This window comes from Argiope bruennichi, chromosome 2 (assembly GCF_947563725.1).
Source record: "Argiope bruennichi chromosome 2, qqArgBrue1.1, whole genome shotgun sequence".
NCBI lineage: Eukaryota > Metazoa > Arthropoda > Arachnida > Araneae > Araneidae > Argiope > Argiope bruennichi.
In genome coordinates, this window is record NC_079152.1 from 100,826,830 (window position 1) to 100,839,790 (window position 12,961).

Genomic DNA, 12,961 nt, shown 5'->3' on the forward strand with positions numbered 1-12,961 from the left:
GGACAAATTTATATTTGCATTTATAATCGTTAATAATATCTGATAAATTTATTTTTATATTTACAATCGGTAACAATATCTAACAAATTTATATTTATAATCCTTAACAATATCTAACAATTTTTTATTTATAATCATTAACAATATTTAACGAATTGATATTTATATTTATAAATGTTAACAATATTTGACAAATTTATATTTATATTTGTAATCGTTAACAACATATGACAAATTTATATTTGTAATCGTTAACAACATTTTTTAGAATATAGAATTTTAATGAGATGACAGAGTAAAAATACACATCGAATTGTAATAAATATTTAGAATATAACTGAGTCCGGTTTTTATACAAAATATATGATAAAATTCAAAAATAATTGCCACACCTATACATAATATAACATAAACAAAAGAATAAAAATAAAGTGATCTCTGAATAAAAGTTCTAAAGCTTAAAACTGAACTCTGAATAAAAGTTCTAAAGTTAAGTTTTCAAACGAAACTTAACTTACCAGATATGAAGACCAGAGAGTGAAAGAAATAAGATCAAAGTTCTCCGCGGTTATTGAATAAAAATGTGAGTAGCTCCCTCTTTTCTACGTTTTTATTTTGTTTTTGTGGTTTTTCTTTTCCTTTGTGGAAATAGGGCAGCAACCTGTAGTAGCAACATTAATTAAAATTTAAAGAAGTTCCAAAACAATGGGAATATCCAGGCCTTGGTACAACAAGGAAATAGTTTTCCCATTTATTTCAATAATTCGTGGCTACAATAGCAACCTGTAAACTCTCTAAAGTTATAATGTCAAGTAGATTTGGTTTCAGGTTTTCCTTGTAGAACATAAGTAATAATTTTAAGCAGCCATTGTTGGAATTTCGTAATCATTAACAGATGCCCTTAAAACGTATCATAGTTTCTGGAATATCCGTTTTTTTCTATATTACAATTATTTTAATCATTTTCATTCATTTCTTTATTCATCCTCAGTTTAATCCTTTTGAGAAATTAAAACATCCTCCTCATCATTCTTCAAAATATTTTCTAATGAGGTTGAATTATTACCAGTAGTATCACTTTTCTAAGATTAATATTTATTGATTACAAAAGATAAAAGTTTTTTCCCTTTCTTTCCTTAAACGATTTTATCAAACATTATAAAATGTGTTCAAATGCGTAATTTTTAACTGGAGGAAACCAGAAAAATCGTATTTAATGAATAGTTTAACTTTTAAAACTTTTGTTTTAATTTACCAAAAAGTGTAAAAGGAAATTCTCGCTTCCTCGAATAATGTATTGTTCGGGGGAAACCGCCATATCGCTGTCAAGCTTGTCGTGTTATTACTAATTTCATTTGATTCTTTTTAGTTGGATTAATTTTGTTTAGCTTAATTCGGTTAAAGCCATGTTAAACGTTTACAAAGTTATTGTAGAGTTCATTTTAAAATAAGATTAGATGAAAAGTACTAAAATTTTCTTACAACTCCCGCTGAAGGCTGTCTGATCTCAATCATCTGCTCAATTAACATAAATGATGGATTTTTGCAGAATCCTACACCAATTCTTAGACTTGAGACTCCTTGCAATGATCCATTCTTTACTGGTATGAAAAAGCACTTTTTAGTAACAAGAAGGTTACTTACTCAAGGGAAAAGTCATGACAGTTACACTTTACCTTCAAAAAGTATTCATTGAATTAGGACAGTTTATTCGTAATTGAATAACTATACAGGTGAATCTTTGAGCAACTAAGCTTAACTAGGCAGCTATTCGATCATTGAACAACTTCTAGAGAAATTATCACCAAATTCTCTATCAGTCATTAAACAGAGTAAGTTATACTCAATTAGAGGTGAATTTTCTGGAATATAGAAGTGTTCAACGTAATCAAATGTAAAACTATTTAAAGACATTGAATGAAAGAATAACTGTGATTGTTAATATGTAGTCATTTTGATCAATTTTCTTCTCAAAGAAATCAGGGTTTTAATATATATATATATATATATATATATATATATATATATATATATATATATATATATATATATATATATATATATATATATATATATATATATATATATATATATATATATATATATATATATATATATATATACACTCATGTCCAAAATTAAGGTCACAAAAATGTTTTTCAAAGTAATTCTAAATGGCAACCAATAAAATCTAAACAAATTATATTTTATATATTGTGAAGGACCGGTAACACGATATTAACCTTTGTTGTGGGAAAAAATGTTGTTTAGCATTATTTTTTGAGGAACTACTAAAATTAGACCGTTTAGGTATTTGGGATTTTTGCCTGCAATTTTGTGAATATTGCATTAAAACAAAAAATTTAACCTGTTTCCAATGAGAATGAGTTCTCATAATCGTTTAGACAATTCCTTGAGATGAAGAGCCGTTGGCAGGTTTGAAGCTGGGAAGTCTCAAGCGGAGGTGGCTCGATGGTTACAAGTGGCACCGAAAGTGGTATCCATGTTGTAGAATCAAATCGAAACAAGTGGTATTGTAGCTAGGAAGGCCGGCCAAGGCCGTCACAGAGCAACGACGCCTGCACAGGATTGTTATTTGGCATTAAGCGCACGATGGCATAGGCTGACCACGGCTCCTCAACTTATTCGGGACCTTGCTGCTGCGCCTGGAATAAGAATTTCCAGACAAACAGTATACATATGTCTAGCAGAGAAGGTCCTTTATGCCCAGTGACCAGTTAAGTGCGTCCCTTTGACTGCATCCAACAGAAAAGCCCGGTTGTTGTGGTGCTGAACACATCAGTCTTGGGAACAGCAAGAATGGGGGGGTGTTCTTTTCAGTGATGAGTCGAGATTTACTATACAGAGTGACACTCGTCGAATCTTCATCTGGAGAGAGCGAGGAGCTCGCTATCATCCCTCCTACGTAAAAGAAACCAACAGATTTGATGGCAGAGGAATCCTTGTCTGGGGTGGCATAATGTTGGGCAGTCGTACACCACTGCACGTCTTCGATGCGGGTACGGTCAATGCACATCTCTATAGGGATGAGTTCCTTGAAGCCTATGTGAGATGGTTCCGGAGTGCTTTTGGCTCAGACTTCATGTTTAGGGACAATAACGCGCGTCCACACAGAGCCCAGAGCGTCGATGATTTTCTTGAGGAAGAGGATATTCGACGTATGGACTAGCCCTCGAGGTCTGCGGATCTCAATCCTATTGAATATGTTTGTGATGGTCTCGGAAGAGCCATTGCACAGCGTAAAACCCCTCCTACTACCCTCCAAGAGTTAAAAGCAGCGCTTTTGGAAGAATGGCCATTGTTAACCCACGCATTTATTGACACCCTCATAAACAGTATGAAAGCTCGTTATGAAGCCTGTATAGCAGTGCAAGGTGGTCACACTCCATATTGGACAGGCTTTTACCGAGGTAAATGCTTTATCTCTGATTCATAATATAACAATTTTTGATATACCCTGTTTCTTAATTCCCAATTAAAATCTTTTCCATGTTGTTATGTGTCTATGTTCTTTCTTCCATTCTAGTGTACCTCTGTGCCAAATTTCGTGGCAACACAGTGAATAGTTTTTCATTTTCCGCAGATTTTATGTTTGTGACCGTAATTTTGGACATGAATATATATATATATATATATATATATATATATATATATATATATATATATATATATATATATATATATATATATATATATATATATATATATATATATATATATATATATATATATATATATATATATATAACATGATAATTATGTAATAAAATAACGTATAAAAGCACGCTGATTCTTGAGTTGTTATGTGAATACTTTACTTCTTGAAGTAATGTAAATTTCAAAAAATATGAAACTATCTGTTGCACGGTAAAAATTTGAAACCTGGGCTTGCATTTTGACTTAACTTGCATATAATACTATATGAACATTATTTCGAAGTATATACTATCAATGATAAAAAAAATACACTGATATACTAGAATACAATTACCATAACTATCTAAATTTTTAGAATTTTAAAGCTTGCAGCAACGAAAATGAAAAGCCTCGAACAACATATGAGGCACAAATCTGTTTCTCAAAATACAAATTTAATATTATATTGAAGATAATAATTGTATGATATGATGGATATTTAAATAAATATGTTTCTGGGAGAACGTACCCTGGAAAAATATTTGAAAACGTGGTTTCCCACAAGTTGTTTAATATTTTGAAAAAAGTGAAGCAGTTCAGAAGCACAATCTGAAATTCAGATGCAACGGAGTTTTGGAAATTTTTGAGTAATCATTAATTAATTGTACGCGTTAAAACAAAATGATACACGTAGAAGGTAGAATTACATTCAAAATATTAAGCAATAACGAAATAATCAAGCATTAGCTGTTAAGCGATAATAAAAGCAATACTGAAACATTTTAAAACTGAACACATTAATATTAAAAGCAACCAGTTTCCAAAATTTTCTAGCATACCCTCTAAAAATATGTTATTCCAAAGAACTCCTTGAGTGGTATTGGATATAATAAGTAGTTACCACATACTAATGTTTGGCGTAAATTTAGCATTCTTATTGAATCTATCATGTGATCTATGGCAAAATACTATTAATCCCTGATATACGGTTAACAGTATCCGAAAATCAAAGTTGTGTTTTAGATGCATTTTCCCCAAACAATTGGGGAAAAAACTTTAACATAGAAATGTACTTGTAATCATAAAATTCCATTCTAAAATTAATATATTTAAGTAATTGCGCTTTTCAGCTGTCGCGTTTATCTGAAAGCACAAATCCGCAGATGATCATTTCCTTGTTGAATTTGGCCGAAAATTTGATAGGTGGTCACACTATAGATGTTAAATATGTGTATCGAATTTTATCTATCTAGCTTTCTTCGGTTTGTAGTTATTGCGTTAATTGCGTTTGTAGTTATTGCGTAAATTCGGACAATCAGCAACAAGACAGTTTTTGAGCTATCGCGTTTATCTGAAAGCACAAATCGGCAGATGAGCATTTCCTTGTTGAATTTGGCCGAAAATTTGATAGGTGGTCACACTATAGATGTTAAATATGTGTATCGAATTTTATCTATCTAGCTGTCTTCGGTTTGTAGTTATTGCGTAAATTCGGACAACCAACAACAAGACAAGGACAAGACTTCCTCATCACGAAATTTACTCAAAATTTGATAGAAATCTATAAATTTGAAGTAAAGGCTGTATATCAAATTTCATCCATTTAGATTAAATCGTTTTATGAGTTATCTTTGAAACAGACAGATATTTTCCGAAAATTTATTTTTGGAATATAATTTATTTTATTTATTATAATTATATAAATTATTAATTTATTATAAATTTATTATTGGGAAATTTATTTTAAAAATAGATTTTTTTCTGAAAATTTATTTTTGGAACAAAGGGAGGTCTATTAAAAATTTACCAAAATTTACCTAGATTATTTTTTACCAAAATTTACCAAATTACCTAGAAATTTACCAAAGTCTTGAGTTCGATTACTATACTTGAATACGAGAAAGTAAAAGTGAATTATAGAAAATGAATAGAATAATGACCATTAGATTCTTTTCTGTGGTATGTGCAAATATTTTTTTATCATGAATTGCTGTATTATTGATTTCCTAATCGTAATTTGCATGAATAGTAAGAAACGTATCAGCATATGATGTACCTTACGTAGACGTTTCTGAAATTTGTATGCATACTGTCCAATAGTTTCGTAACTTGTAGCACCGGTAGTTACAATTACTATACAGGAAAACATTTCTTTAAATACTTGAAAATTGTCTTAGATAAAATTAAAGATGAAGATAGTTTTATTATCAATAGTAATAAAGATATTTTGGACTTTCTAAAAGATAACAATATTTATAAGCTTAATACTTATGATTTTGAAAATCTGTACACTAATCTACCACATGAAAAGTTAATAGAGGTCTGTACTATTATATATGACGAATATTTAAATAGAGATATTATTACAAAAAGTAATTGGCTAGAGTTATGTAAATTTAATGTTAAATAAAACTATGTTTGTAACGGAATTAATTTCTATAAACAAGTAAAGGGTATTCCAATAGGAACACCCTTTTCAAGTGCGTTGGCCAATATTTTCCTACATTATTATGAAAAAGAAATAATTAAACACAACTTAATAATAGGCTGGAGATATATTGATGATTTAAATTTGGATAATCCTAATGATGTTATTAATTGTTACCCAAAAGATTTAGTTTTGACTCAAACAAACGAAAATCAACTTAAAGCTAATTATTTAGATTTAAATATAGAAATTGATAATGGAAAAACGTTAATAGATATTTTTGATAAAAGGGATGAATTTTACTTTAAAATAATAAAACTTAGCAACTACCATTCTAATTTACACTAAAACTTTAAAAAATTTGATTTTTTCACAATTTAAAAGTATTAAAAAATATGCAATAATAAAATTTCTTATATTTTGGCAACAAACAATCTCATTAAAAACTTAACTATTAACGGATTTTCCAAAAACTTTTGCAATATAGAGGTTTTGATAAGAGAAGGACTGTCTGACTTCCTTCGGTTTGTTGGCTTTGAGTTGTGTCTCGGCAGATGGCGCTTCAACTTTGATGATGTTGCATTATGACAAAACGTGGTAAGCATATATAGCTGTAAACGTGGGAAATTTAAATTTAGTTCAATTTAACGAAGTGCAGTTGCACTAACAAGTTTATACCTCACATTGTCTTTTGGAATTATACTTTCAATTAGTAAGTACTTTGCTTTCTTGTTCAAATGATTTTGGTTCCATTTTCATGGTATTTTTTTGGTTTGATTTGCTGTGTTTTTATCTGGATTGTTTTTTGGAAATGATTTTACTTGTTTTTGTATAATTATCTTTTATTCTTGTGACACTAATTTTGTCTCCAAAACCTCAATTTTCTGGGATTTTCGGGTCACGAGGGGTCAGTTTGTTGGACGAGAGTCAGACCCTACACAGAAAAAATCCCTGGTTTGAATCCTTGCCTAAGGGTGACCCTTGAAAAAGCCTTCGGGCCGGATTCATTTTATCTTTCTTTTTGAATTTTGACTGTAAACTTATTATTTATTTCTAATTCTATTTTGGTCCAATTACGATGTTATTCTGCTCCTTCCATATAAAATTATAGACCTTCAATATGGCCACAAATGTCTTACATGACATTAACAAACAATTACATTCGAAATATAGATATTTGGCGTAAATCCATCATCTTAATTAAATCTATCTTGCTAATAGGTATTTTAAACACACTTCTTCCGACGAAATGAAACCAAAACATGCCACGGACTTACATTTGTAGTCACAGGGTAACATAACGAATTTCACTGGTTTTAGTCAATTTAATTATTGCGTTTGCATGCATGCGAAAGTGTGGATCGACAGAGGGTTAACCCTTAACTGGGGACGTGCGGTCTGTGAGACCGCTAGCAATGGAGAAAATCCATTGCTAGCGGTCACCCCTTTCTATGTTTAGCTCAATTGAATCGATTGACCCTGTAGCTTCCTGTTTTGTGACCTTCAATACACGTGCACTTTTTCAACCGAATTCAGCCTCTAAGACCGCATCTTCCTGTTAGTGTCCCAGTGATAAACAAGGCTTAGCAGATGGCGCTAAAACTTGGGCCTCGAAATATCATCCAGTTTACTGATCATATTATGAAGCAGTGCTCCAGACACTTTTAAATGAAGCAGAAAGTGATTTTAGTGATAAGGAATAATTATACGGAAGAGTTTTTCGAGGAAAATTCGCATTCAATTGATTCTGATATGTATGTTCAAACCTAATTAATTTTTCTAGTGATAATGTATTTTGAAAAATTTATAAAATATATTAATATACCAAGAGGTATATATACAGAATTTATAGGTTGATTTTTATACTAGTTCTTTACCTCTATGTTTAAAATGCCCTAGAAAACCGTGCTATGAAAGTCACACAAGCCGATAAAAAAAGGGCCAATTTCACCCATTGCCATTTTCTTTATTTTTTATATAAATGTTGAATTTTACATTATATTTTCTTCTAAATACCTTCATATACTGTAAAAGTAAGTATGGTTTAAAAAGTAAAAAGTAATATTGTAACATGTAATTTGAGTATAAAATCTATGTTCCAACGCATTTACATTTTTCAATGATAATATAATTTGAAAAATTTCTAAAACATATCTATATATCAAGAAAAATATCTGCAAAATATATTGGCAGTTTTTCATACTAATACATTCATTAGAAAATTTAATTTGAGTGTGAATGAAATGCGGTCTCGTAGACCGCACCTCCCCAGTTAAGTCCTAAAATTTGACTTACCCAGATAAGGGTTAACCCTTTCACAAATTTATTTCAAAATTTGTAACTAATCTATATCATACATGCTGAACCTGTGAGTGAAATTTTATCTATCTAGCTCATCGCATTTTGTAGGTATTGAATTCATTTGGAATCCAACAGCCAGACATACAGACTTCCTAAAAATAGATTTTGTCCAATATTTGATAGATAAACAAATTTAATTAACAAATGTCAAATTGCATCCGTAAAGCTCAAAGCTTTTTTCAGCTATCCTGTTCACAGATAGACCGATATAACGCCAAAAATGTTTCCAATAACGCCAAAAATTTGAGATTCATCAAAATCTTGAGTTCGAATATTTTGACTATTACGATACTTCTTCTATACTACATATAGAAGAATATCGTATACGTGTAAGAATACGTATTTCGTGTATACTACGTATACACGAAAGTGATAAGCGTTCCTACAGAATGGACTCTTATACCGATTCATATTTAAGATTAAACTAGACATCTTTGAAAGAAAAAATCAAAATGTGTTTCAGATGGAAATAACGTTATTTTTTTCTCCTAATTTGCTATTTTTAGGGTGGGAACTTAACCATTTTTTATTACAATATGTAATTCAGAGTAACTAAATTCTTCTAAAAAAACCATTGCGCGAATTGCAAACATCATTTCATGAAACATGATTTACGGTGTTAACTGATATAATGACATTTAGACGACTATAAGCATGCATAAGTTGCTTACTTGCATAACAAAGTGTTGATAAATTTACGAAGGTCAGTGAAGACTAAACGAATCACCCATGCGTGGAATTTGATCCAAACAATGACATTAGATAAAGAATTTGGATGCCTGGATGTTGTGAGAAAGAGGAAAAAGGTGGTTTCTCTCCCTAAATGCGGTTTTATGGTTTTTGTATTCACCATTATTCAAAAGAATTCTTAAGAAGCATTTTATGACCTGCAAATTCAAAAGAAATTGTTATTTATTATCCGATGTGTGACCCAAAAGCTGTATTTGAAACAAATCAAGAGAATACGAGTTGAACTTTTTCACGCATTGTGAAAAGCAATTTGAAGATTTTATTACCTTGATAAAAAAAAATCGAATGAAACTTCGAAGATTATTATTGTTTTGATTGAACGATGGATTATGTGACATGCCTTTATTTTCTGAAATTTCTTATTTTAAGACAATTGAGAAAAACAATTTTTTCGTTTCCCCTTTTATGTACATTGCATTAAGTTATATCCAAGTAATGAAGTAATGACATCGATTTTGGAACTTTCGAAAGCATTTAGAAAATAGACTGTCACATGACATAACTGAAATTTCAAATAAATAAAACAAGAAATTAATAAATTGTTGTCTCATTTAAGAAAGATGTGTTGTGACCTTCAGTTGATCATACTTTTGAAAACAACATAAATTACTATCTAAAGGATGTTTTAGAAGTAAAAAATAATGCACATTTGATAAATTTTGGATTATATTTTATCACATTTCAATAAAAACGTGATGCTGAAGTTTGAAAGGAATTTTATTTTATATTACTTAAGATACCTTTGTAAGTAAAAAGCTATTGAATAGTATAATCAAAATTTCCAATTAATAAATTTTGAGGTCAAGGTGATGCTTCAATTGATTGCAAAATATTAAAGAAAAATTTCATTTAGGTAATTGTACAAGCATAGGTGATGGTAAATATAACTTTCTTTGAGAAATTCTGCTAAAAATTAAAAATTGTGCTGCACCGTTTTTAATAAAACTGAAAAATTGTATTCAATAGTAACTTATGTTGCAAATTTTTACTATATGCCACAAATGCATTTTACCATGGTGAATTTAAAAATAGTAATATTTTTTTTTTCATTTGATACTAGAAGCATTTGGTGAACAGCCGGTTCGCTGGGATTAATGCTCTTTAAAATTTTCAATTAAATATTTGACGCGACTTGGTCTCTTAATAATTCCTTTAATAAAATATTATTACGGAAACATTAATTCCACTAAAACTCGAACGACGGGTTCGCCTATAGTGGGTGTATGGTTTAACACAAACAACAATCATCACTAATGACGTTATGATTACACAGCCGATATGTCCACAAGCAATAAACAACAGTACACAAGTAGTAATCGGTAGCAAACAAAAACCACAGCACACAAAGCAGACGGACAAAACTCAGTAGGAGGAGGAAATCTATGTATCTATTCACTAAGATATCTCCAAACACCTGTTATTCTCCACTGTTTCCTCACTTTAGCTGTAACGAACTGTCAATTTACTACTGGCTACTCCACACACGACTCGATGCTACTTAAATACTTAGCTCCAAGATTCGGTGTACGGCTCAATTGTCAGTCCACTAATCGCTTGAGTTCCACTCTACTCTTACTCTTCGCTGGACTAATCCAATGAATATGCCATTTGACTGTTTATACGATACACTATATAAGTGACTTCGACATAAACAACTTCCTTTTATAGATTCCGGAGAAGGACAGAAAAGGTTCTTGAAGATTCAAGGATAAATCTCCACCCATTCGCCCTATGACAAAATTTCAGAAGTATCTAATACCATTCATTTTGTCGTCAAGCTCAGGGGTCATTCATCCGATGTCCGATCAACATCCAATACAGCTGCTTCTAAAACAGCCTTTCCTATTATGGAACTAAATTTGCTGGGGAGCAACATTACAGATTCCTAACAATATTTTTAAGCTTCAAAATTTGATAGTCATATAACTCATACTTATAATACTCCGTTCATTGTGCTACGTATCTGTTTAATTTTCTGTCAGCTTCCATAAAATTTGAACTTTAAATTGAGGAAGTGATCAAACTTCAAATACAAAAACTTTATTTGCTGAAATCAAATATATATATTTTTAAATATTTGTGCAGAAAATTGAATCGCTGATTATTGAAGTCTTATGTACATATCAGAATCCTTTATTTTAATGATTTATGAAATATCTCAAAAAAAAAATCTTCAATAAAATTTATCTGATTCATCATAAAACTCAATTTTCAATTTTTCGTTTAAAAGGATATAAATGACATAAGTAATATTTTATTTTATTTTAGGCCAGTCAGCCTTCTGGAAACTTCGGATGTTGATTGGCGTATTTTCTTCTAATTGGTCGATGGCGACCGTTTTATAGAATAATGATATTTAAATTTTCTTAACTCAACCAATTTTAGTCTCTAAAAAGTAGAACTTTCTTTATTTAAAATATTAGCGACTTAGGGAATATTTTATTAAATATGACACACACTAAAAAGAATCTGCAAATAAATGTAAGATTCGTATATCAAAAGGACATTTATTGTTCTAAACTATATAAAATATAATAATTTACTTTTCTAGACTTTTTTTTCATTAAAAATTTTGAAATTAGCTTTGAGTTCTATGAGAATGGTTATCCAGTATATATTAAACCATGTTTACCTTAAATAAAGCTTATTTATTATTTAATAGCATAGATCTTTTAAAAGATCAGAAACAGTTTTTTCTTGCTTTTTTTAGGAAAATGTCACATTTCATTTCATACCGATACGCGCTAAAAACGATATTTTTCTATGTTTGGCTTACAGCGAGAGGTAACGTAATCTTTCATTTTGAGGTTTTTGTCAACTTGAGGTCAACATGTTGATAAAAGCTAATTCTTCTCATGCACACATTATGTACTTTTGCAGGTTAAATTATATATTTTTTCTTTGTTGGCAGTAAATTGGGGGAAAATATTATTTTTATTTCTTAATCTATTATTTTTTAATTTCATTAAAAATGGAAACATTTTTATATTAAAAAAAAACTGGAATCACTAAAATGATTTTTGAACTTGATGTAAAAATAATTATTGTGTTGTATTGTCGGAAGGTATCGCGGAAAACACCAAACTATCGCTCCCATTTTAAATAATTAAAATTTTAATTAAAATTCGAAAAAAAACTCGCTCCGAGCTGAACATTTTCCCCTGCAAAATGTGCATGTGCCAAGCTTGGTAACTCTTATTCAAAAGGTCTGGCCTGCAGAGTACCATCACATACTTACATTCATCTTTATTATAAGTAAAGATATAGAATAAAAGATATGCAAATCTTTGAAAAGAATTGCAAATCTTTGAATTTTTTTACAAAACCCGTTCTTTTTAATACTTCAAAAAGCTATATTCAGAAAATTTATTGTAGTGAGAATTCTATGGAATTTATTAGAATGAAAGTCGGTTTTTGGAGTGAGTAATTTTTCGCTTCGATTAAGCGAAAGCCTGTTCAATTTAATATTGCAACGCTACCACAGGGGACCATGCAGCCAATATGCTAAGAACAACTCAGCTCTTGATTGATTGTGCATGACTTTTCCCCTTGTCCCAGAGTAAATTTCTTTTTTATAATTATTTTTAAAGTATTTTTTGTGCTATAATTATTTTATATAATGCTTGTGTGTAATTAAATTAATTTGTAATTGTACATAGCTTCTTTTCTATTTGCATATTGTTACTTATTAAATTTTCAGTTAGCCTGTTACATATCTCTACATAAAAGAAAGTGTCAGCTTAATGGTGTTCAAAAAGTTAAAAT

At 30.1% G+C, this 12,961-nt stretch overlaps 1 protein-coding gene across 1 annotated transcript in view; it reads right to left on the reverse strand.

The window, feature by feature from the left end:
- The window catches only part of LOC129989317 (SEC14-like protein 2), a 38,109-nt gene extending 37,439 nt beyond the window's left edge, over positions 1-670 (reverse strand). The window contains exon 1 of the mRNA XM_056097772.1: positions 519-670. The gene's annotated coding sequence lies outside the window, so the exon portion shown is untranslated. The remainder of the gene's footprint in view (positions 1-518) is intronic.
- Between the last annotated feature and the right edge of the window lie 12,291 nt (positions 671-12,961).